Here is a 27,940-nt window from a genome sequence, read left to right on the forward strand (position 1 = left end):
ATCTTAATACATTCAATGGAAAAGATTAGGCCATTCTTATTTCTTTTGGTGTTTAAAATAAATTCTCTTAAAGAAATAGTGCTGAAAATAAATGTACTTTGCTGCCTGAAGCTGAAACTCCAATATTTTGGCCACCTGATGCGAAGAGCCAACTCATTGGAAAAGAGCCTGATGCTGGGAAAGATTGAGGGAAAAAGGAGAAGGGGGTGACAGAGGATGATATGGTTGGATGGCATCACTGACTCAATGGATATGAGTTTGAGCAGACTCTGGGAGATAGTGGAGGGCAGGGAAGCCTAGCTTGCTGCAGTCCACGGGGTTGCAAAGAGTCAGACACAACTTAGCAACTGAAAAACAACAAATACCAGTTTTAATACATAAAAAATTAAAACACTGACTAGCTCAATATGTTAAACTTCTTCATCTCTTCATGAACAGGAGGAAGAATATACTACAAAATATCACTTAAAATAGATTTGAGATTTGTAAATAGTTTTGATCAATGTATCAACACTTCTTGGACTTGTTCTTTGGAATCTATAGCTCACCCTTTCTCTCTTGTGTGGCTGAAAGTGAAGAACTTTGGTATATAAAGAAGTCACACAAGAGAAGGAAGCCAAACTCCAGAGTCATCACCAGGAGGGGATCCAGGAGAGTCTTGTGACCTGGAAATTGGTATGAGATAAAAAAATTTATTGTATTAAGGAAATGAAATAGTTGAGCACTTTATTATAGCATCTAGTGAGTGTTATCCTGTTTAATACTGACTGTTTAATATAGTCAAAGCTATGGTTTTTCAGTAGAAATGTATGCATGTGAGAGTTGGATCATAAAAAAGGCTGAACCCAGAAGACTTGATGCTTTTGAACTTTGCTGTTGGAGAAGATGCTTGAGAGTCCCTTGGACGGCAAGGAGATCCAACCAGTCCATCCTAAAGGAAATCAGTCCTGAATATTCATTGGAAGAACTGATCCTGAAGCTCCAATACTTTGGCCACCTGATGCAAAGAGCCAACTCATTGGAAAAGAAACTGATGCTGGGAAAGATTGAAGGCAGGAGAAGAAGTGGGTGAGAGAGGATGAGATGGTTGGATGGCCTCACTGATTCAATGGACATGAGTTTAAGCAAGCTCCAGGATGGTGAAGGACAGGGAAGTGTGGCATGTTGCCATCCATGGGGTCACAAAGAGACAAAACTGAGTGACTGAACAACAACAACAGCCCTATTTAATAAGGGCAAAATATTTTACATGACTCAAAATCTTTAAGTAGTACTGTTCTTGTATATCACTAGTTATTTCATATCCAAAGATAATTTCTTTAAAAAATGCCCAGATTTTATATTAAAATAATTTTTAAATTAAAAAATAATATGCTACATTAAAATAATATGCTACATGGACATAACTATTTTATTTGCACTTTACTTCATTCTGCTGCTGCTGCTAAGTCGCTTCAGTCATGTCCGACGCTTTGCAACCCCATAGACGGCAGCCCACCAGGCTCCCCCATCCCTGGGATTCTCCAGCCAAGAACACTGGAGTGGGTTGCCATTTCCTTCTCCAATGCATGAGAGTGAAAAGTTAAAGGGAAGTCGCTCAGTCATGTCCGACTCTAGCAACCTCATGGACTATAGCTCACCAGGCTCCCCCGTCCATGGGATTTTCCAGGCAAGAGTACTGGAGTGGGGTGCCATTGCCTACTTCATTCTATTGCCTTTTAAACATTTCTGTTGGCATACAGTTGCTTTACAATACTGTGTTAGTTTCTACTGTACAGCAAAGTGAACTGGCCTTTCACATACATATATTCCCTCCTTTTGGATTTCCTTCTCATTTAGGTCACTGCAGAGCATTTGGTAGAATTCCCTGTGGTACACAGTAGGTTTTCATTTATTATCTGTTTTATACATAGTATAAATAGTGCATCTATGTTAATCTCAGTCTGCCAATTCATTCCACCCTTCTTTCCCCCCTAGTGTCTATATGTTTGTTCTCTAAGATCATCTGTATCAAGTTTTTCAGATTCGACATATATGCATTAATATACTTTTCTGCCTTTTTTTCTGTATTATGTAATACAATGTACAGGAAATGCAATCTGCAATGTTAGGGATGGAAGGCATGTCTTGCTTTACTAGATTCCTATCCGGTCCCACCACTTCATGGGAAATAGATGGGGAAACAGTGGAAACAGTGTCAGATTTTATTTTTCTGGGCTCCAAAATCACTGCAGATGGTGATTGCAGCCATGAAATTAAAAGACGCTTACTCCTTGGAAGGAAAGTTATGGCTAACCTACACAGCATATTAAAAAGCAGAGACATTACTTTGCAAACAAAGGTCCGTCCAGTCAAGGCTATGGTTTTTCCTGTGGTCATGTATGGATGTGAGAGTTGGACTGTGAAGAAGGCTGAGCGCCGAAGAATTGATGCTTTTGAGCTGTGGTGTTGGAGAAGACTCTTGAGAGTAGCTTGGACTGCAAGGAGATCCAACGTGTCCATTCTGAAGGAGATCAGCCCTGGGATTTCTTTGGAAGGAATGATGGTAAAGCTGAAACTCCAGTACTTTGGCCACCTCATGCGAAGAGTTGACTCATTGGAAAAGACTCTGATGCTGGGAGGGATTGCGGGCAGGAGGAGAAGGGGACGACAGAGGATGAGATGGCTGGATGGCATCACTGACTCGATGGAAGTGAGTCTGAGTGAACTCCGGGAGGTGGTGATGGACAGGGAGGCCTGGTGTGCTGCGATTCATGGGATCGCAAAGAGTCGGATACGACTGAGCGACTGATCTGATCTGATCTGATTCTCATTGTGCATAGCTTTGCATGAAATAAGTGTGCTGCAGTTATAATTGCAAACTAAGTCTACTTATAGCTATGGTTTATATTTGGCATGCTTTCTTCCTGACTTGGAAAGTTAAAATATATTGGGTAGGGATTTCGTACAGTTTTTTTACTGAAACTTACAAATCTGTCAGTGATACTGAAGAAACTACAAAGAATGACAACACAGGTTTAAGAATTTTTCTGAATCGCTTATACACTAGTGAAAATTTTCCTAGAGTTGTTAAGTACAGAAATACTAGATTGTCTGTGCTAAATAAAAATTAACTCTAGAACCGCTAAGTCTAATTTCACTTCCTAGGCTGCCAGTTTTAAAGGAAGACCCTTCCGCTCTGGAACACGTGCTGAAATTTCTTGTAGGAACCTGGCATAGGAGCCAGCTTATATCTGCCTCCTTCTTGCTTGCCCCCTCTCTGGAGACAGCTTCCCCTGTGATGCCCACTCCCCACCCCTGCAGTGATGCTCCTATTAGTGATAGAATAAGAACTAGCACCTAGCATGTGTTCTTGCCTAGAAGCTTCAATCAGAATCGAACCAGGTCTTTGATATCTAACTTTGTATTTAAAAACACATAGTTAAAGGGCATGGTGTTCAGGGTGGAGAGAAGGTAGGAAGAATGGAGAGAGTAGCATGGAAACATATACACTACCATATGCAAAATAGATAGCCAACAATTTGCTGTATGAGTCAGGGAACTCAAACCAGGGCTCTGAAACAGCCTACAGAAGTTGGATGGGGTGGGAGGTGGGAGAGAGGTTCAATAGAGAGGGGACATACGTATACCTATGGCTGATTCATGTTGATGTATGGCAGAAATCAACACAATATTGTAAAGCAATTTTCTTCAATTATGTATATTATAGAAAGATATAGATAGATAATAGATAAAGGAACAAATAGCACAAGGACATACTTAGACAAATTCTCAATATGGAATATTATCAAGGTAACGTATCTCTCTTTAAGAGTCACAGACATAATAAAGGGAGACGTGATTTTTCTGGAGTAAAGTAGACTTGCATTTGATAACAGCACAGCAACAAAAATTAACTCTTAAAGTGAAACCAAAGAAAGAAGAGAAAGAAAGAATTGGTGAAACTGAAACATGATGCTCAGAAACTGCTCTTTGTCCATGATGACCTCTATTATGATAACTGGGGTTTGCATTCTCTAAGTATGAAGAAAGGATTTCACATCACATTAAAACATTATTTTTGCTACCTTTAACTATGTATATTAAAATCAAAGGCAAAAATCTCAATTTTTCACATAATTTTGAAAAATATTTAGGCATGAAACAGTTTTAACTATGGCATTTGTAATGGATGCATCTATCTACCTAGCTACCTACACATTTTCTTATATATTAGGCTTTAAAATCTATTGATACCAGTTTGTACAATATAAACAAACAGACAAAATATGCATAGTTGAACAAATTTGTGAAAAATATGTCCTTTTAAACGTGCTTTCCCCTTTACAGATTGATATTGAGCCTTAGCATGTCTTCGTATATTCTCTAGGTCAAATTTCTTTTCCTGAAATGGATGTATAAATACAGACACAAATGCTCCTACCAAATACCCTTTGGCCTCACCATTTTCAGAGCCAGTGCTCTTGATCTCTTCAAAGATCTTCAAGAGATTTGCTAGTGCCAACATGACACTTTTTTACCAAAATACAACTATCCTGGAAGGATATAGTTTTTGAAACTCTACCCTTTTCCATTGAATTCTTATTGTCCTCAGATCAGCTTCTCAGCTACTTGACAGAAGGATTCATGTGATATTAAGAAAATTATGGCATGACAGAATACAATGTGTGAGTGTTCTTAGGTGAGGAAGCCAGGCCTTGCTGAAAATACATAAGAAGGCTACTAGCTCTGGTGGCTCCAAACACTGGCAAAGCAATAAGAGTGAGCGTTTTGATAAAATGCTTCCGTGAACACATTATATAGAACATTTAACAAACATGCATTTACAAAACAAAGAGAAACAGAGGACCTTAGAAATAAATAAGAACGTATATGATTTCTCTAGGGTTGGAAGCATTATATGTACTCATATTTTTATAGACTGTTTCACTAACTACAGCTAGAAGATTTTGTGACATCAAGAGAAATATTCAGGAAGAGGGCCAGAGTTTATGAAAATACATCTATTATCTTGCCATATGCTGGGTATTTATTAATAATATTATACACAACAGAAACCCTTTCTCCTTTGCTGCATTTCCTTATTATTTCCATCTGTCAAAGGGGGATTCTCTGGGGTCAGCTGGAGAAAATTACTTCAGAGAGAATGTTGCTTATAAACCTCAAGTTATATGTTGTATACTCTGAAAGAAAGTTCCTTAATCACATTATAATTATGTTTTATTTATTGATTCAGAGCTGTTAAGGCATAATGCTATTATAACAAATGTCTTAATTTAAATATTAATTTATTGAAAACATGCAAATTAGTCATTTTTAAAATATCTACTCTAGGATAAGGTTCTTTTAGTTGAATAACATGGTTATATTTAACTGTATATAGTAGATAGTGAAGAATATGCTCATGGCTTTGACTGTTAGAATAGCATTTTAAAACTTTTTTTGACATAATTATGCTTTCCTAGTGAAGAGTGCAAAGTTAAGGGAAACCTTGAAGAGACATTTGGTAATAAAAAACAACTATCAGTTGTTGTCCATTGCCACATCAATAACATGTCTTATTTTGCATATATTCTAGGATAAATTTAAGGAGAGTTGGTAACATTTTATCCCGTTATTAGTTTGATAGACCTGTCATAATTGTCTTACCACCTGCTTACTTGTGCTTTGTCAAAGGCCTCAGAAGTGAATTTATAATCCTTAAGTGTAATTAGCCTTTGGCCTTTGTTAGTCAATTTAAATTTGATTTAAAGTAAAAGGTCCTTATACATATACGTGTGAATATGTTTGTATGTTTGTTTACATTTTGATATCTTTTTATTAGTGTCGTGAATCTTTTCTACCTCAAATAATCAAGATGCGGTTTTTCAAACTCAAATAATAAAATGTTTTATATACATCTCCATGGGATATAAACACAAAAAAAGAACATTTATTTTGTCCAGCCTGTGGTATGATTGTAAAAAGAATATTCAGTTCAGTTTGGTCGCTCACTCGTGTCCGAGTCTTTGCGAACCTATGAATCGCAGCACGCCAGGCCTCCCTGTCCATCACAAACTCCCGGAGTTCAGTCAAACTCATGTCTGTCGAGTCAGTGATGACATCCAGCCATCTCATCCTCTGTCGTCCCCTTCTTCTCCTGCCCCCAATCCCTCCCAGCATCAGTCTTTTCCAATGAGTCAACTCCTTGCATGAGGTGGCCAAAGTACTGGAGTTTCAGCTTTACCATCATTCCTTCCAAAGAAATCCCAGGGCTGAGCTCCTTCAGAATGGACTGGTTGGATCTCCTTGCAGTCCAAGGGACTCTCTCAAGAGTCTTCTCCAACACCACAGTTCAAAAGCATCAATTCTTCGGCGCTCAGCCTTTTTCACAGTCCAAATCTCACATCCATACATGACCACAGGAGAAACCACAGCCTTGACTAGACAGACCTTTGTTGGCAAAGTAATGTCTCTGCTTTTGAATATGCTATCTAGGTTGGTCATAACTCTCCTTCCAAGGAGTAAGTGTCTTTTAATTTCCTGGCTGCAGTCATTATCTGCAGTGATTTTGGAGCCCAGAAAAATAAAGTCTGACACTGTTTCCACTGTTTCCCATCTATTTGCCATGAAGTGATGGGACCGGATGCCATGATCTTCGTTTTCTGAATGTTGATCATTAAGCCAACTTTTTCACTCTCCTCTCACTTTCACCAAGAGGCTTTTGAGTTCCTCTTCACTTTCTGCCATAAGGGTGGTATCATCTGCATATCTGAGGTTATTGATATTTCTCCTGGCAATCTTGATTCCAGCTTGTGCTTCTTCCAGCCCAGCGCTTCTCATGATGAACTCTGCATATAAGTTAAATAAGCAGGGTGACAATATACAGCCTTGACGTACTCCTTTCCCTATTTGGAACCAGTCTGTTGTTCCATATCCAGTTCTAACTGTTGCTTCCTGACCTGCATACAGATTTCTCAAGAGGCAGGTCAGGTGGTCTGGTATGCCCATCTCTTGAAGAATATTCCACAGTTTATTGTGATCCACACAGTCAAAGACTTTGGCATAGTCAATAAAGCAGAAATAGATGTTTTTCTGGAACTCTCTTGCTTTTTCCATGATCCAGCGGATGTTGGCAGTTTGATCTCTAAATCCTCTGCCTTTTCTAAAAGCAGCTTGAACATCTGGAAGTTCACGGTTCAAATATTGCTGAAGCCTGGCTTGGAGAATTTTGAGCATTACTTTACGAGCATGTGAGATGAGTACAATTGTGCAGTAGTTTGAGCATTCTTTGGCACTGCCTTTCTTTGGGATTAGAATGAAAACTGACCTTTTCCAGTCCTGTGGCCACTGCTGAGTTTTCCAAATTTGCTTGAATATTGAGTGCAGCACTTTCACAGCATAATCTTTCAGGATTTGAAATAGCTGAACTGGAATTTCATCACCTCCACTAGCTTTGTTTGTAATGATGCTTTCTAAGGCCCACTTGACTTCACATTCCAGGATGTCTGGCTCTAGGTCAGTGATCACACTATCATGATTATCTGGATCGTGAAGATCTTTTTTGTATAGTTCTTCTGTCTATTCTTGTCACCTCTTCTTAATATCTTTTGCTTCTGTTAGGTGCATACCATTTCTGTCCTTTATCGAGCCCATTTTTGCATGAAATATTCCCTTGGTATCTCTAATTTTCTTGAAGAGATCTCTAGTCTTTCCCATTCTGTTGTTCTCCTCTATTTCTTTGCATTGATTGCTGAAGAAGGCCTTCTTATCTCTTCTTGCTATTCTTTGGAACTCTGCATTCAGATGCTTATATCTTTCCTTTTGTCCTTTGCTTTTCACTTCTCTTCTTTTCACAGCTATTTATAAGGTCTCCCCAGACAGCCATTTTGTTTTTTTTTTTGCATTTCTTTTCCAAGAGGATGGTCTTGATCCCTGTCTCCTGTACAATGTCACGAACCTCATTCCATAGTCTATCAGGCACTCTATCTATCAGATCTAGTCCCTTAAATCTATTTCTCATTTCCACTGTATAATCATAAGGGATTTGATGTAGGTCATACCTGAATGGTCTAGTGGTTTTCCTAATTTCTTCAATTTAAGTCTGAATTTGGTAATAAGGAGTTCATGATCGAGCCACAGTCAGCTCCTGGTCTTGTTTTTGTTGACTGTATAGAGTTTCTCCATCTTTGGCTGCAAAGAATATAATCAATCTGATTTTGGTGTTGACCATCTGGTGATGTCCATGTGTAGAGTTTTCTCTTGTGTTGTTGGAAGAGGGTGTTTGCTATGACCAGTGCATTTTCTCGGCAAAACTCTATTTGTCTTTGCCCTGCTTCATTCCTTATCCAAGGCCAAATTTGCCTGTTATTCCAGGTGTTTCTTGACTTCCTACTTTTGCATTCCAGTTCCCTATAATGAAAAGGACATCTTTTTTGGGTTTTAATTCTAAAAAGTCTTGTAGGTCTTCATAGAACTGTTCAACTTCAGCTTCTTCAGTGTTACTGGTTGGGGCATAGACTTGGCTTACTGTGATACTGAATGGTTTGCCTTGAAAACGAACAGAGCTCTATCTGTCGTTTTTGAGATTGCATCCAACTACTACATTTCGGACTCTTTTGTTGACCATGATGGCTACTCCATTTCTTCTGAGGGATTCCTGCCCACAGTAGTAGATATAATGGTCATCTGAGTTAAATTCACCCATTCTAGTCGATTTTAGTTCTCTAATTCCTAGAATGCTGATGTTCACTCTTGCCATCTCCTGTTTGACCACTTCCAGTTTGCCTTAATTCATGGACCTGACACTCCAGGTTCCTATGCAATATTGCTCTTTACAGCATCGGACCTTGCTTCTATCACCAGTCATATCCACAGCTGGGTATTGTTTTTGCTTTGGCTCCATCCCTTCATTCTTTCTGGAGTTATTTCTCCACTGATCTCCAGTAGCATATTGGGTACCTACTGACCTGGGGAGTTCCTCTTTCAGTATCCTATCATTTTGCCTTTTCATACTGTTCATGGGGTTCCAAAGCAAGAATACTGAAGTGGTTTGCCATTCTCTTCTCCAGTGGACCACATTCTGTCAGATCTCTCCACCATAGCCCGCCCATCTTGGGCTGCCCCACGGGCATGGCTTAGTGTCATTGAGTTAGACAAACTGTGGTCCTATTGTGATTAGATTGACTAGTTTTCTGTGATTATGGTTTCAGTGTGTCTTCCCTCTGATGTCCTCTTGCAACACCTACCATCTTAGGTTTCTCTTACCTTGGGTGTGGGGTATCTCTACTGCTGCTCCAGAAAGGCGCAGCCACTGCTCCTTACATTGGATGAGGGATATCTCCTCACCATCGCCCTTCCTGACCTTCAACATGGGATAGCTCCTCTAGGCCCTCCTGCACCCATGCAGCCACCACTCCTTGGACGTGGGGTTGGTCCTCCAGGCCGCCGCCCCTGGTCTCGGGCATGGGGGCATGGGGAAGCTCCTCCCGGCCGCCACCCCTGGCCTTGGACTTGGGGTAGCTCCTCTCGGCCTCCACCCCTGACCTTGGACTTGGGTAGCTCTTCTCAGCTGTTCCTGCGCCATTGCAGCCTGGCACTCTCAGCTGCTGCCCCTGACCTCGGATGTGGGGTAACTCCTCTTGGCCGCTGCCCTTTGGGCATGGGGTTCTCCCAGCTTCTGCCCCTGACCTCGGACGTGGGGTAGCTCCTCTTGCCCATGCTTAGTGCGCCAGTCGCAGCCGCCATATTAGATTAAGATTTTATTTTATATTCACTAAGAAAGATAATTTGTCATTGTTAGCTTTATAATCTACATCTTATAATTTACAAATTCAGTTTCCATTCGGATTAGATCTTTGTGAATAGTTTTTTTTTTTCCTATGATGTATCTTTATAATTACTATTTTTCCTTCTCATTATTTCATTTCATATATATCAGTTTGCAAATGACATGATAGTATATTTAAAAATCCCAACACCACCACCAAAAAACTAATAGCACTCACCAATGAAATTAGTAAAGAAGCAGGATACAAAATTAATATACAGAAATCTGTTCCATTTCTATATACTAATAATGAAAATAATGAAATTATAATATTCTTTAGCATCATACACAAAAAATAAACTAAAAATAGATTAAAGAGCTAAATGACTGGATACTATAAAATTCTTACAGGAAAACAGGCAGAAAACTCTTCTGACATAAATCACAGCAATATCATTTTTGATCCATCTCCTAGAGTAAGGGAAATAAACAAAGCTAAACAAATGGGAACTAATTAAACTCAAAAGATTATTCACCCTAAAACGTGATGTGAAGGTCACTCAGTCATGTCCGACTCTTGCAACCCCATTGACTATACAGTCCATGGAATTCTCCAGGCCAGAATACTGGAGTGGGTAGCCTTTCCCTTTTGCAGGGGACTTTCCCAACCCAGGGATCGAACCCAGGTCTCCCACATTGCAGGTGGATTCTTTATCAGCTGAGCCACAGGGAAGCCCTTTTCACCCTTTAGAAGAGCATAGACTAAATGAAAATATAATATTCAGAATGGGAGGAAATATTTGGAAACAATGTAACTGACAAGGGATTAATCTACAAAATATACAAACAGCTCATGCAGCTCAATATGAAAAAAATAATACCCAATCAAAAAATAGGCAGAAATCTAAATAGGGATTTCTACAAAGAAGACATACAGATGGCCAATAAGCACATGAAAAGATGTTCAGTATCACTAACTATTATAGAAATACAAATAAAAATTATAATGAGACATCACCTCAGATTAGTCAGAATGGTCATCATTAAAAATTACAAGTAATAAAAAAAAAAGAAAAAAAAAGTACAAGTAATAAATGCTAGAGAGAATGTGGAGAAAGGGACCCCTATTACGCGTCAGTAGGAATGTAACTTGTTACATCTACTTTGGAGAACAGTATGGATATTGCTTAAAAAAACTAAAGATAGAGCTACCATATGGGTAGCAATCCCATTCCTGGGCATATATTCAGAGAGAAAGTATAGTTTGAAAGGACACATGCACCCAAATATATACTGCAGCACTATTTATAATAGTCAAGATAGGGAAGCAACCTAAATTTCCATAAACAGAGAAATGGATAAAGAAGATGTCTCACCTATATGCAATAGAATATTCTTCAACCATAAAAAAGAATGAAATAATGTCATCTGTAGCAACATGGTTGGACCTTGACATTGTAACTGAGTGAAATAAATCAGAAAAAGGCAAATAATACATGATATTGCTTATATGAAAATCTTAAATGATACAAATGACCTTATTTACAAAATAGAAAAAGACTCACAGATTTAGAAAACAAACATGTTTACTAAAGGGTAAATGTCGGGTTTTGGGGAATAAATTGGGAGTTTGGGATTGATACATACTCACTAATATTTAAAATAGGTAACCAGCAAGGACTTACTGTATAGCACAGAGAACTCTGCTCAAATTGTGTAATAACCTAAGTGGGAAAATAATTTGAAAAAGAGTAGATTCATGTATATGTATAACTGAATCACTTTGCTGTACACCTGAAACTAACACAACATTATTGATCAACTATACTCCAACATAAAGTAAAAATTTAAAAAAGAATAAAAAAGAAAGACAAAACATCAATAGTCTCAGATCTAGCCTAAGTAGAAAGAGAAGGGCAAATTAATCCAGAGTGGGCAGAAGAAAATGAGTAATAATTGTTAGAGCAGATATCAATGAAATTGAAAACAAAAAATCAACAGGAAAAAATCAGCAAAACCAAAAAGCTGATTCTTTGGAAAGATTAATAAAATCAATAAACCTCTAGCAAGGCTAACTATGAAAAAAATTAAGAGAATGCAATTAATATCAGAAATGAAAAAGCAAATATCTCTATAAATTCCATAGTAGTTAAAAGATAACCTAAGAACATTATGAACTTTAGCCCACAAATTTGAAAATCTGGATGAATCAATTTCTTGAAAGACACAATCTGCCAACACTTGTTGAAGAAAAGAACAATCTGTATAGGCCCATATCTATTAAAGAAATTGAATCAATAACTAACAACTACTGAAACAGTCTCAAATCTGAATGAATTCATTGGTGAATTTTACCAGACATTTAAGGAACAGGTTGCATCATAAATTCTAGCCATCTCACCAATTTCAAATGTCTATTTCCTTCTCCTCAGATCCCTCTGCTTGGGCTTCTGCTCCTGTATCTCCATTAGAAAATTGACCCCAGGCAGGGAGAAGTAGGTTTCAGCTAATGTTCCCTTTTTCTCAAAGATGATTTGAGTGTGCTGTGTGGCGCACAATACCTTTAAACAATTATTTCATATATTTCATCAAGTTGTATTTTCTTATATTACAGGAGAGGAAATCAAACAAACTATGGTCCTGGAGAAGAGAATGGAAACCCATTCCAGTATTTTTGCACGGAGAATCCCATGGACAGAGGAACCTAGCAGGCTACAGTTCATGTGGTCTCAAAGAGTTGGACATGACTGAGAGACTAACATACACATCCACACACACACTATACTGTCTTATGTCTGGGATCCCTTCTCTTTATGCTCTCTAGGCTGATCATTTGTGTTATTTTGCTGTAATGTCCCTATTTCTGATCATCCTACACAATACCATACCTGTTTAGCCACTCCCAAACTCACTATTTTTCACATTCCTCATCTTAACATTTAAGAATGCACTCTAGGGTGGAGAGGAAAGGTATAGGGTATGGAACAGGACTGCCAGAGTCTGCGTGTCAATTTCAGTATTTAATGGGCAATTTTATTAAGTCATTCTGAGTCTTTGCTAACACTGTATACTTCAGTTTCATAATCTGCCAAATTAGAGATTATAATTATTGTACTTTTCACATTTCTATATGACAACTCCCAAAGAAGGACAATGCCAAAGAATGTTTAAACTACCATACAATTGCATTCATTTCACATGCTAGCAAGGTAATGTTCAAAATTCTTCAAGCCTGGCTTTAGCAGTATGTGAACTGAGAACTTCCAGATATTCAAGCTGGATTTAGAAAAGGCAGAAGTATCAAAGATCAAATTGCCAACATTCATGGGATCATAAAGCAAAGGAATTCCAGAAAAAGATTTACTTCTGCTTCATTGACTATGCTAAAGCTTTTGACTGTGTGGATTACAACAAACTGGGGGAAATTCTTCAAGAGATGGGCATACCAGATCACTTTACTTGTCTCCTGAAAAACCTATATGCAGGTCAAAAAGCAACATTTGGAACCATACATGGAACAACTGGTTCAAAATTGGGAAAACAGTACATTAAGGCTGTATATTGTCACACTGTTTATTTAACTTATATGCAAAGTACATCGTGTGAAATGCTGGACTGGATGAAGCACAAGTTGGAATCAAGATGTCCAAGAAAAATATCAACAACCTCAGATATGCAGATGATACCAGTCTAATGATAGAAATCAAAAAAGGAACTTGAGAGCCTTTTGATGAGGATGAAAAAAGGAGTAAAAAAGCTGGCTTAAAACTGAACATTTGAAAAACTAAAATCATCTGGTCACTTTACTTCATAGCAAATAGGTAGAGAAAAAGTAGAAACAGTTTTATTTTCTTGGGCTCCAAAATCACTGCCAACAGCAACTGCAGCCATGAAATTAGAAGACACTTAACTCCTTGAAAGGAAAGCTATGACAAACCTACACAGCATACTAAAATGCAAAGAGATCACTTTGCCAAAAAGGTCCATATAGTCAAGACTGTTTTTTCCAGTAGTCATGTACAGATTTGAGAGTTAGACCATAACGAAGGCTAATTGCTGAAGAATTGATGCTTTCCAAGTGTGGTGCTGGCCAAGACTCTTGAGAATCCTTTGGACTGCAAGGAGATCAAACCAGTCACTCCTAAAGGAAATCAACCCTGAATATTCATTGGAGGTACTGATGCTGAAGCTGAAGCTCCAATACTTTGGCCACCTAATGCACAGAGTCGAGTTGACTCATTGGGAAAGACTCTGATACTGGGAAAGACTGAGGGCAAGAGACGGGGGTGACAGAGGAAGAGATGATTGAATAGCATCACTGACTCAATGAACATAAGTCTGAGCAAAGCCTGGGAGATTGTGAAGGACAGGAAAGCCTGGTGTGCTGCAGTCCTTGGGTGCCAAAGAGACTTGATTTAGTGACTAAAAAAACAACACATATGACAACTGGGGACATATCTGTTAAGCATATTATAACCAGAATCTAATAATATAGTGCTTTGAACACAATAGGAAATAATAAATGTTTCTAAGTGAACTCATGAGTGTTTTTGAACAAATTCATCATTATATTCACTTAAGAGAAGACAAGTATATGTATTAATCACAGTGGAGTTACCAAACTAATGTCTCATTGGAGATAAGAATCCATGTAAATTACATCAAAAATCAGTTGCCTTGCTTTTTTTCCATAATACTTTTGAGATTTATTCATGTTGTTGTATCAGTAATTTGTTTTTTTTTTTTTTTTTTTTACTGAGCACTATTCCATTTTATGGATATAAACTGAGCTGTTTGTTGAACATTTGAGTGGTTTCTACTTTTTGATTATTGTACACAAAACTGCTTTGGGTGGATATGTTTTTATTTATCCTGGAAATGAAATTGTTTATCTGAAATGAAATTGCTGTATCTGTTTTCCAAAGTGGTGTTAACTTTTAACACTTCTATCAGAAATATGAATCTTTTACTTGTTTTCCATCATTGCTAATCTTTGGTGTTCCCATAATTTTGTTAGTCTAGGTATTTTAGCATATTTTTCAAATGGTATTAATGTACATATCCTTGAGAACTAAAACTTGGGGATGTTTTCATGCAATCTGTGGCTGTTGATGCATATTCTTTGGTGACTATTCAAATATAACATGTGAGTCTATTCAAAAAAGAGAGATGACAAAATCAAGGATGCTAAGATAGCAAAGAGGAGCTATCACCATTTATTTGTTTGTTTGTTTGTTTTTTAAATACCTGTCTGAAAAACTATGGAAAATTATTTCTGCAGCGTCTCCCTCTTTCCTGCTATTTTAATACTTCAGTCTATTATTTTTAGCAATAGCGTTTTTCTTCTTTACAATGTTTATAACTAAATAAGTGGTGCCTAAAAGGTGTCTTTTACAAGTAAGGGCAATGCAGGCTAGCCCCAGATTTATTGAGTAGTTCCTTTAATATTTATTTTAAAATAGGTAAATATAATAAGGTTGATAATGAAATTGTGTAACTGAAAAAATAATGCACTGTTGCTGGATTGTCCTAGGATTTAATTATTTATAAAGAGTAAAATAAAAAAAAGAAAAATTTAAGATTTATACTTCATTTATGGCTGCAAATCAAAACTATGATGAGGTATCACCTTATATTGGTCAGAATGGCCATCATTAAAATTTCTGCAAATAACAACTGCTAGAGAGGTGTGGAGAAAAGGGAAACTTCCTACACATGGTAGGAGTGTAAGGTGTAAGGTTTTCACAGCAGCCACTGTGAAAACCAAAAATAGAATTCCATATGATACAGTAATCTTGCTCAGTACATATCCAGACAAAACTAGAATTCAAAAAGATACATGCACCCCTATGTTCATAACAGCATTATTCACAATAACCAAGATGTAGAAATAAGTGTTCATTGACAAGTGACTGGATAAAGATGATGTAGTACCTATATGCAACGGAATACAACTCAGCCATTAGAAAGAACAAAATAATGCCATTTGCTGCAACATGGATACAAGTAAATATTATCATACTAAGTGAAGTAATTCAGTAAGAGAAAGACAAATACCACTTATCACTTATATTTGAAATCTAAAATATAACACGAATCTGTCTACAAAATAGAAACAGACTCTTGGACATAGAAAACACGTTTGTAGTTGCCAAGGTGAGAAGGAGTTGAGGGAAAGGTGGATTGAGAGTTTAAGATTAGCAGATGCAAGTTATTATATATAGGATGAATAACCAACAAGGTTCTACAGTATAGCACAGGGAACTACATACAGTATTCTATGATAAATCATAATGGAAAAGAATATATATGTATAATTGGATCTCTTTGTACAGCAGAAATTAGCACAACATTGTAAATCAGTTATATTTCAGTAAAAAAAAAATTAAAAAAATTAAACTACACTTAAAATAATCGATTGACACTCAAGGATTAAAAATTTAAAAAGTTACATAGTATATCATTCAAAAGAATTCCAGATATTTGTGTTTTTTTTCTTTTTCTTTTTTTTAAATTTTATTTTATTTTTAAACTTTACATAATTGTATTAGTTTTGCCAAATATCAAAATGAATCTGCCACAGGTGCTGTCTTTTATAGTTCTAAGTTATAACCTTCCCTTGTTACCATATTGTTATTATTTTTATTTGGCTATTTTAAATAGAATCCCACTTCGAATTACCATTTAACTAAAATAATGAAAATCTCACAACATATTTTACATTGAGGGGTTGTTAATGACATAAAATAATTTAATCATAGCAGATTATTACATTCTTGAATTTCTTTAATAACACAATTTAATTCACTAAAATAATTAACATGGCATTCCGAAAATTTGTCCTGTTCAGAGTGTTTTCTTAGAAATTGATATAATTATATACTGGGTGATTTAACTTCAACTGTTTTAGAGAACTGGTCCTCATTTTATACTTGTGAATATTATTATTATAAGATATTGGTAGTTAAAGAATATATATTGATAAGTATGAGTGATGGATATTGGAGTGAAAATAAAAATATAATTTTTAATAAATTATTATAAAACATCCTAAATTTACTGAATAAATATGTTGTATGTGTGTATACAATTGTATAGAGCTTAAAAGTACTGAAAAGACAAATGTAATAAAATATAGTGCATGGGAGGTCCATATTTCTTAAATTCTATTAAAAATTTGAGTCAATATTTAAAAAATATTTATAATTGAAGGACTGTAATATTGTGATACGGAGAAGGCAATGACAACCCACTCCAGTACTCTTGCCTGGAAAAATCCCTTGGACAGAGGAGCCTGGTAGGCTGTAGTCTATGCGGTCGCTGAGGGTCAGACACGACTGAGCGACTTCACTTTCACTTTTCACTTTCATGCATTGGAGAAGGAAATGGCAACCCACTCCAGTGTTCTTGCCTGGAGAATCCCAGGGACGGGGGAGCCTGGTGGGCTGCCGTCTATGGGGTCGCACAGAGTCGGACACGACTAAAGCGACTTAGCAGCAATATTGTGATAAATGAAGTCCTTGACATATACGTCCAATTTTGGTTGTTGAAAAGAGCAGCTGGAAGACTCTGTGTAAAACTTATCACTTGTAAGATTCTCTGCAGCAATTCCACTTAATGTTAGACCTTTGCTTTCCCGCTTATTGCAAGGATCCACAATTATCAGTATCTAGACTAATATACTATACATACTGGGAGACCTATAAATAAATGTGAAATAAATTAAAGTAGAATTGATTAACAAGCCTGTTCTTGTTTAAAAGTCATTTAAACAATTTTCCATTCACCGAAACATATACTTACTTCAAGTTGATATTATAGTAAATGGTATGTTAAATAAAATTCTTTGGATATTTACTTAATTCCTGAAATGAAACTGCAAAAAATTATGAATTTCAAACTCACACCCATTGAGTTGGTGATGCCATATAACAATTGCAACTTCTGTTGTCTGCTTCTCCTCCCACCTTCAATCTTTCCCAGCATCAGGGCCTTTTCAAATGAGTCAGTTCTTCGCATCAGGTGGCCAAAGTATTGGAGTTTCAGCTTCAACATCAGTCCTTCCAAATGAATATTCAGGACTGATTTCCTTTAGGATGGACTGGTTGGATCACCTTGAATCCAAGAGACTCTCGAGAGTCTTCTCAAACACCACAGTCCAAAAGCATCAACTCTTTGGTGCTCAGCTTTCTTTCTAGTCCAACTCTCATATCCATACATGACTACTGGAAAAACCATAGCCTTGACTAGACGGACCTTTGTTGGCAAAGTAATGTCTCTGCTTTTTAATATGCTGTCTAGGTTGGTCATAACTTTCCTTCCAAGGAGCAAGCATCTTAATTTCTTGGCTTCAGTCACCATCTGTAGTACTTTGGAGCCCCAAAAGATAAAGTCTGTCCCTGTATCCCCATCTATATGCCATGAAGTGATGGGACCAGATGCCATGATCTTAGTTTTCTAAATGTTGAGTTTTAAGCCAACTTTTTCAGTCTCCTTTCAGTTTCATCAAGAGGCTCTTTAGTTCTTCTTCACTTTCTGTCACAATGCTTCAATAGCTGCATATCTCAATTTTCTCAGATCTGCATAGCTGAGGTTATTGACATTTCTCCTGGGAATCTTGATTCCAGCTTGTGCTTCATCCAGTCTGGCATTTCTCATGATGTACTCTGCATATAAGTTAAATAAGTAGGGTGATAATATACAGCCTTGATGTATGCCTTTCTTGATATCAAACCAGTCTGCTGTTCCATGTACAGTTCTAACTGGAGCTTCTTGACCTGCATATTCCCATCTCTTTCAGAATTTTCCACAGTTTGTTGTGATTCACACAGTCAAAGGCTTTGGCATAATCAATAAAGCAGAAATATATGTTTTTCTGGAACTCTCTTGCTTTTTCAATGATCAAGCAGATGTTGGCAATTTGATCTCTGGCTTCTCTGCCATTTCTAAATCCAGCTTGAACACAGGGAAATTCACAGTTCACACACTGTTGAAGCCTAGCTTGGAGAATTTAGAGCATTACTTTGCTAACATGTGAGATGAGTGCAATCATGCGGTAGTTTGAAGATTCTTTGGCATTGCCTTTCTTTGGGATTGGAATGAAAACTGACTTTTTTCCAGTCCTGTGGCCACTGCTGAGTTGTCCAAATTTGCTGGCATATTGAGTGCAGCACTTTCACAGCATCATCTTTTACAATTTGGAATAGCTCAACTGGAATTCCTTCACCTCCACTAGCTTTGTTTATAATGATGCTTCCTAAGGGCCACTTGACTTTGCATTCCAGGATATCTGGTTCTAAGTGGGTGATTACACCATCATGATTATCTGGGTCGTGAAGATCTTTTTTGTATAGTTCTTCTGTGTATTCTTGCCACCTCTTCTTAATAGATCCATACCATTTCTGTCCTGTATTGTGCATGAAATGTTCCCTTGGTATCTCTAATTTTCTTGAAGAGATCTCTAGGCTTTCCCATTTTATTGCTTTCCTCTATTTCTTTGCATTGATCACCGAGGAAGGCTTTCTTATCACTCCTTGCTGTTCTTTGGAACTCTGTGCTCAAATGGGTATATCTTTCCTTTTCTCCTTTGCCTTTCACTTCTCTTCTTTTCTAAGCTATTTGTAAGGCCTCGTCAGACAACCATTTTGCCCTTTTGTATTCCTTTTTCTTGGGGATGGTCTTGATCCTTGCCTCCTATACAGTGCCACAAACCTCCGTCCTAGTTCTTCAGTTTTCTTTCCTTTTTTTTAAATTTTATTTTATTTTTAAACTTTACAATATTGTATTGGTTTTTGCCAAATATTGAAATGAATCCACCTCAGGTATACATGTGTTCCCCATCCTGAACCCTCCTCCCTCCTCCCTCCCCATACCATTCCTCTGGGTCGTCCCAGTGCACCAGCCCCAAGCATCCAGTATCATGCATCGAACCTGGACTGGCGACTCGTTCATCTAAACCCCTGAGCCAGGCTCTCAACAGCCCAGTATAATCCCCCCTGTTATTTCCTTACTTCATCACTTTTTATGATTACCTGTCTTCTGATATGGGTAACTGCTTATTTCCTAACTCACACCTAGATTGTAAACTAATCAAGACAGAGATTATATATCTGGTTTGTCACAAATGTAAATGAACACCTAACTTAGTGTTTCTTCATAATGGGGATTTAAGATATTTTTGACTGAATGAATGAATACTGGTTGACAAACCAGTAAGATACAAACTTCATGACCTACTAAGTAATTTAGACAACATCAGATCAGATCAGATCAGTCGCTCAGTTGTGTCTGACTCCTTGCGACCCCATGAATTGCAGCACACCAGGCCTCCCTGTCCATCACCAACTCCTGGAGTTCACTGAGACTCACGTCCATCGAGTCAGTGATACCATCCAGCCATCTCATCCTCTGTCGTCCCCTTCTCCTCTTGCCCCCAATCCCTCCCAGCATCAGAGTTTTTTCCAATGAGTCAAACTCTTCGCATGAGGTGGCCAAAGTACTGGAGTTTCAGCTTTAGCATCATTCCTTCCAAAGAAATCCAGGGCTGATCTCCTTCAGAATGGACTGGTTGGATCTCCTTGCAGTCCAAGGGACTCTCAAGAGTCTTCTCCAACACCACAGTTCAAAAGCATCAATTCTTTGGCGCTCAGCCTTCTTCACAGTCCAGCTCGCACATCCATACATGACCACAGGAAAAACCATAGCCTTGACTAGACTAACCTTTGTTCGCAAAGTAATGTCTCTGCTTTTGAATATGCTACCTAGGTTGGTCATAACTTTCCTTCCAAGGAGTAAGTGTCTTTTAATTTCATGGCTGCAGTCACCATCTGCAGTGATTTTGGAGCCCAGAAAAATAAAGTCTGACACTATTTCCACTGTTTCCCCATCTATTTCCCATGAAATGATAACATACACCATTTCAAATACTTAAGTGTCTTATTTTCAAGAATATTAAGCATGTGTGACAGAAAAAAATTTATCACTACATTTATATCATATAGCTCAATTTAACTTTGGTAAATATATGACTTTCAAAATCTGAATACTCCATTGCAATCTGTTCTTCTTCATTTTCTTTTAAAACATCTTCTACATTAACTGTTGCATGCTACTGTATACTAGGTTGCTTCAGTCAAGTTCAGTTCTTTGCAATACTATAGCAGCCTTCCAGGCTGCTCTATCCGGGGGTTTCTTCAGCCAAGAATACTGAGTGGATTGCCAGTCCCTTCTCCAGAGGATCTTCCCAACCCAGGGACTGAACCCACATCTCTTATGTCTCCTGCATTGGCAGGCAGGTTCTTTCATAACTTCAAAATGGATCTGCCATATTTTAAGTCGTTCTAGGTTGTGTTAATGATATGGAAGAGCAGAAGCTTTGTGAGTTTTGGGATTTTATAATTAATTTGAGTGGTTTGAATTATGGTTTGTTCATGGAGTCATTGGAGAGGCATAATATTATTTAAAGCCAGATGGCAGCACAATTTACATGCCTAGCAGGCATAAAATCATTTCCAAGTGAAACATTTTTTAAAATGGTTTTGGTTCCCTTCAATAATTATCAATTCAAATAATGTCACTTTTTCTGACTTTATAAGTAACAAAGAAAATGCTATATTAAATTGTTTGAAAACTGAAATAACATTGATCTTTTGGCAAGAAAGTTTATCAAAAATATGTTTAATGTTTAAATGGAAAAGTAAAAGATATCCCAAATAAATTACTTGAAAAGTAGAAGTTCCTGTATATGCTCCTCAAAGAGTAAAGCTATCTTTGTTATTTTACTTTGGTTATTTATTATTTTACTTCACTTATAACAGGTATTTATTATTATTGTTTAGATTCTCTGTGGAACCATGTTCTCAAAAATTATTCATCTTTATAGTGTATTTCTTTAAATACATTGTGTTTGCCATACATGAGCAAACAAGAAATTTCCAATTATTCTATTTATTGAATCTAAGATTACCTTGCTTCAAGGGGTGCACTGATGTGTATAAATTATAGAAATGTCTTTTAACAAAATATATCACATTGAAGAAAACATTTTCTTGGAACATTATCTAAGTTGTTACAGATATGATCCTAGAAACTTACAAATTGCTTTAGAAAAGAAAGACAACAACTACTATTCAGCAAAAGGAAAAGCAACAAACTATTATTCATATTCACTATATGGTTGATTATCAGGATAATTACACTGAGTGAAAGAAGCCAGATAAGAATATATGCTATGTGGATTTATTTATATAAAACTATAGAAAATCCAAACTAATCTATACTGGGTAAAAACACATCAGTGTTTTCCTAATGGGAGGGAAGTTCTGGAAAGGGAGAGAAAAGGAGGGTAAGAGGGCACTGTGAGGGTGCTAAATATATTCATGATTTTGATTGTGGTGATGATTTCATGGCTACGTCCATATGCCAAATGTGCATCAAATTATACGCTCTAAGTTTGTACAGCTTCATTATATATCAATTATAACTCAGAATAGCTACTAATGTAGTAAATTGAAAAGAACCAATATTAATTAATCAACAAATGTATGGTGAACCTAAGCTTACATGTGCATAAGCATTTAACAATTAAGAAGAAAATGATAAAGTTAAGATAAATCAGAAGTTTATTAAAAGCTTTATGTGTCAAGTGGTTTTCTAGCATTCTAAAAGCATTATCTTGGTGCTTATAACAAAATATTTACACAAAATAGGAACTTAACTGACAATAAGAGTGAGAGATGGGGTTAAAGGTAAAGTGTCTCTGAAAAAGAATGGTTCATCCATGCCCATATCTATTTCGACTTTCAAATATTTTAAAATAAATAATTGTACTTTTTTGTGTTTGAATTTGAAAATTTAATGTTTGATAATTAAATCATAAATTGTACCTAAATTAATATACCAATATCTAACATAGATTGAAAATCTCAAGTAATTATATTATAGTATCAAATTAAGTTAGATATTACTTCTTTTATTTATAGAATAAACTAATTTATAGAAATTAACAGCAAATATAATGCTTGATTCTTTGAAAATATAAGCATAATTAATAAAACCCTAATTAGTCTAACTTAAATGAAAATTACAAAAGTTGACAATATCAAGAATGAAAGGTGAGAGAGGTTATTACCATAGACTTATAGATATTAAAAGGATATTAAGAGAATAATAAGAAAATAACAATAACTTAGATGATATGGATAAATTAAAAAAAATAAAATGGAGATGGTAAAAAACAAGCAGGTGTGCTTAACATCACATAAATACTTTGGCACATTAGTAAAACTTTATATTCATTTCAGCTTAGTTCAGTCGCTCAGTCGTGTCCAACTCTGTGACCCAATGGTCTGCAGCATGCCAGACCTCCCTGTCCATCACCAACTCCCGGAGTTTACTCAAACTCATGTCCATTGAGTCAGTGGTGCCATCCAACCATCTCATCCTCTGTCATCCCCTTCTCCTCCTGCCCTCAATCTTTCCTAGCATCAGAGTCTTTTCCAGTGAGTCAGTTCTTTGCATCAGGTGGCCAAAATATTGGAGTTTCTGCTTCAACATCAGTCCTTCCAATGAACATTCAGGACTGATTTCCTTTAGTATAGACTGGTTGGATCTTCTTGCAGTCCAAGGGACTCTCAAGAGTCTTCTCCAATATCACAGTTCAAAAGCATCAATTCTTCAGTGCTCAGCTTTCTTTATAGTCCAACTCTCACATTCATACATGACTACTGGAAAAACCATAGCTTTGACTAGATGGACCTTTGTTGGCAAAGTAATGTCTCTGCTTTTTATATTAGATTAACCTTTATTTTATATTAAGGCAAAATAATAAAACACCAGGGAAAAGTGCATGACCACAGAGAATGTCAGATATTTCACATGCTAAAACAAGACATATTTCATGTATTATAACAAGAAATCTCAATCTTAATTACATTCATGTACCTGGCAAGAGCTTAAAATTCTATGAAAGCAAAACTATCATAAATAAAAGAAGAAACAGGAAAAAATATACAGTTACTGAAATCAAGGTGATTTCAGCCACTCTGTTTCAATAGATGATATGTAAGTTATGAACCACACTATTAATCAAATTGCTCCACAAAGGACTTCAGAATGTTCATTAAAGTACACATAGAACATATTGTTGTCATTATTGTTTAGTCACTAAGTCATGTTTGATTCTTTGACTGTAGCCCCCAGGCTTCTTTGTCTGTGGGATTTCCCAGGCAAGAATACTGGAGTGGATTGTCATTTCCTTCTCCAGGGAATCTTACTAACACAGGGCTCAAACTCACATTTCCTGCATTGGCAGGCATATCCTTTACCTCTGAGCCACTATGGAAACCCATAGAACATAGTACTTATTATAAAAACAAGCCTCAGTTAAATTAAAAACAAACAAACAAACAAACATACAATGTACATATTTCTGGGCAAGATTAATGTTAAATTGGAAATTAACAACCAAGACATAAATCATCCCAAATAGGTAGAAATTGAAGAACACATTGTGAAAATGGATGGTTACAATAAAAATGATAATTAGCAATTTTTGAATGAGATGACAGCATGAATTCAGCAAAATAACACACGTGCTAACCCCCTGAAGTACTGCTATATGTGTGTATGTGATTAGTGATTCAGTTGTATCTGACTATTTGTGACCCCATGGACTGTAGCCCACCAGGCCTCTCTGTCCTTGGGATTCTCCAGGCAAGAATACTGTAGTGTGTTGCCATTTCCTACCCCAGGGGATCGTCCCAACATAGGGATCAAACTCAAGTCTCCCAGGTCTTACTCTCAGAGGGTTGTTTACTGTTGTTGTATGTGATTTTGCCATCAGTAATGAAATATCCAGCTTGAAAAGCTATAAAATAAATTACAAACAAAGCAGGTAAAAGAGTATGGGGAGGGAGGTGGGAGGGGGGTTCAGGATTGGGAACACATGTACACCCGTGGTGGATTCATGTTGATGTATGGCAAAACCAATACAATATTGTAAAGTAATTAGCCTCCAATTAAAATAAATAAATGTGAATTTTTAAAAAATAAAAATAAAATAAAAAAAAAAAAGAAAGAAATCTTAAAGAAAAGAGACCATAGCAAAAATCAACAAAGCCAAAAGCTGGTTCTTTGAAAAGATAAATAAAATTGACAAACCATTAGCCAGATTCATCAAGAAACAAAGGGAGGAAAATCAAACCAATAAAGTTAGAAATGAAAACAGAAGGATCACAACAGACAACACAGAAATACAAAGGATCATAAGTCTACTATTAGCAATTATATGCCAATAAAATGGACAACGTGGATGAAATGGACAAATTCTTAGAAAAGTACTACTTTCCAAAACTGAACCAGGAAGAAATAGAAAATTTTAACAGACCCATCACAAGCACAGAAATTGAAACTGTAATCAGAAATCTTCCAGCAAACAAAAGTCCAGGTACAGACAGCTTCACAGCTGAATTCTACCAAAAATTTAGAAAAGAGCTAACACCTATCCTACTCAAACTCTTCCAGAAAGTTACAGAGGAAGGTCAACTTCAAACTCATTCTATGAGGTCACCATCACCCTAATACCAAAACCTAACAAAGATGCCACAAAAAAAGAAAACCACAGGCCAATATCACTGACGAACATAGATGCAAAAATCCTTAACAAAATTCTAGCAATCAGAATCCAACAACACATTAAAAAGATCACACACCATGACTAACTGGGCTTTATCCCCGGGATATAAGCATTCTTCAATATCTGTGATGTAATACACAACATTAACAAATTGAAAAACAAAAGCCATATGATCATCTCAATATATGCAGAGAAAGCCTTTGACAAAATTCAACATCTGTTTATGATAAGAACTCTCCAGAAAGCAGGAATAGAAGGAACCATTCCTCAACATAATAAAAGCTATATATGACAAACCTAGAGCAAACATTATTCTCAGTGGTGAAAAATTGAAAGCATTTCCCCTAAAGTCAGGAACAAGACAGGGTGCCCATTCTCACCACTACTATTCAACATAGTTTTGGAAGTTTTGGCCACAGCAATCAGAGCAGAAAAAGAAATAAAAGGAATTCAAATTGGAAAATGAGAAATAAAACTCTCACTGTTTGCAGATGACATGATCCTCTACATAGAAAACCCTAAAGACTCCACCAGAAAATTACTAGAGCTAATCAATGAATATAATAAAGTTGCAGGATATAAAATCAACACACAGAAATCCCTTGCATTCTTATACACTAATAATGAGAAAATAGAAAGAGAAATTAAGGAAACAATTCCATTCACCATTGCAATGGAAAGAATAAAATACTTAGGAATATATCTACCTAAAGAAACTAAAGACCTATATATAGAAAACTATAAAACACTCTTGAGAGAAATCAAAGAGGACAGTAATAGATGGAGAAATATACCATGTTCATGGATCGGAAGAATCAATATAGTGAAAATGAGTATACTACCCAAAGCAATCTATAAATTCAATGCAATCCCTATAAAGCTACCAACGGTATTTTTCACAGAGCTAGAACAAATAATTTCACAATTTATATGGAAATAGAAAAAAATCTCAAATAGCCAAAGCAATCTTGAGAAAGCAGAGTGGAACTGGAGGAATCAACCTGCCTGACCTCAGGCTCTACTACAAAGCCACAGTCATCAAGACAGTATGGTCCTGGCACAAAGTCAGAAATATAGACCAATGGAACAAAATAGAAAGCCCAGAGATAAATCCATGCACCTATGGACACCTTATCTTTGACAAAGGAGGCAAGAATATACAATGAAGAAAAGACAATGTCTTTAACAAGTGGTGCTGGGAAAACTGGTCAACCGCTTGTAAAAGAATGAAACTAGAACACTTTCTAACACCATACACAAAAATAAACTCAAAATGGATTAAAGATCTAAACGTAAGGCCAGCAACTATAAAACTCCTAGAGGAGAACATAGGCAAAACACTCTCTGACATACATCACAGCAGGGTCCTCTATGACCCACCTCCCAGAATATTTAAAATAAAAGCAAAAATAAACAAATGAGACCTAATTAAACTTAAAAGCTTCTGCACAACAAAGGAAACTACAAACAAGGTGAAAAGACAGCCTTCAGAATGGGAGAAAATAATAGCAAATAAAGCAAATGACAAACAACTAATCTCAAAAACATACAAGCAACTCCTACAGCTCAATTCCAGAAAAATAAGCGACCCAATCAAAAAATGGGCCAAAGAACTGAACAGACAGTTCTCCAAAGAAGACATACAGATGGCTAACACACATGAAAAGATGCTCAACATCACTTATTATCAGAGAAATGCAAATCAAAACCACTATGAAGTACCATTTCACACCAGTCAGAATGGCTGCTATCCAATAGTCTACAAGCAAGAAATGCTGGACAGGGTGTAGAGAAAAGGGAACCCTCTTACACTGTTGGTGGGAATGCAAACTAGTACAGTCACTATGGAGAACAGTATGGAAATTCCTTAAAAAATTGGAAATAGAACTTCCTTATGACCCAGCAATCCCACTACTGGGCATACACACCAAGGAAACCAGAATTGAAAGAGACACGTGTACCCCAATGTTCATCACAGCACTGTTTATAATAGTCAGGACATGGAAGCTACCCAGATGTCCATCAGCAGATAAATGGATAAGAAAGCCATGGTACATATACACAATGGAGTATTACTCAGCCATTAAAAAGAATATATTTGAACCAGTTCTAATGAGTTGGATGAAACTGGAGCTTATTATACAGAGTGAAGTAAGCCAGAAAGAAAAACACCAATACAGTATAATAATGCATATATATGGAATTTAGAAAGATGGTAACAATAACCCTGTATGAGAGACAGCAAAAGAGACATGGATGTATAGAACAGTCTTTTGGACTCTGTGGCAGAGGGAGAGTGTGTGATGATTTGGGAGAATGGCATTGAAATATGTATAATATCATATATGAAACGAATCACCAGTCCAGGTTCGATGCATGATACTGGGTGCTTGGGGCTGGTGCACTGGAATGACCCAGAGGGATAGTACGGGGAGGAAGGTGAAGGGGTTTCAGGATGGGGAACAAGTGTATACCTGTGGCGGATTCATGTTGATGTATGGCAAAACCGATACAATATAGTAAAGTAATTAACCTCCAATTAAAATAAATAAATTTAT

At 36.7% G+C, this 27,940-nt stretch overlaps 1 long non-coding RNA gene across 1 annotated transcript in view; it reads right to left on the minus strand.

The window, feature by feature from the left end:
* Nucleotides 1-348: 348 nt before the first annotated feature.
* Nucleotides 349-27,940, minus strand: part of LOC102399390 — a 174,033-nt gene continuing 146,441 nt past the window's right edge. The window contains exon 4 of the long non-coding RNA XR_006552395.2: nt 349-665. This is a non-coding gene — a long non-coding RNA (uncharacterized LOC102399390). The remainder of the gene's footprint in view (nt 666-27,940) is intronic.

The sequence above is a fragment of the Bubalus bubalis genome, chromosome 7, assembly GCF_019923935.1.
Source record: "Bubalus bubalis isolate 160015118507 breed Murrah chromosome 7, NDDB_SH_1, whole genome shotgun sequence".
Taxonomy (NCBI): domain Eukaryota; kingdom Metazoa; phylum Chordata; class Mammalia; order Artiodactyla; family Bovidae; genus Bubalus; species Bubalus bubalis.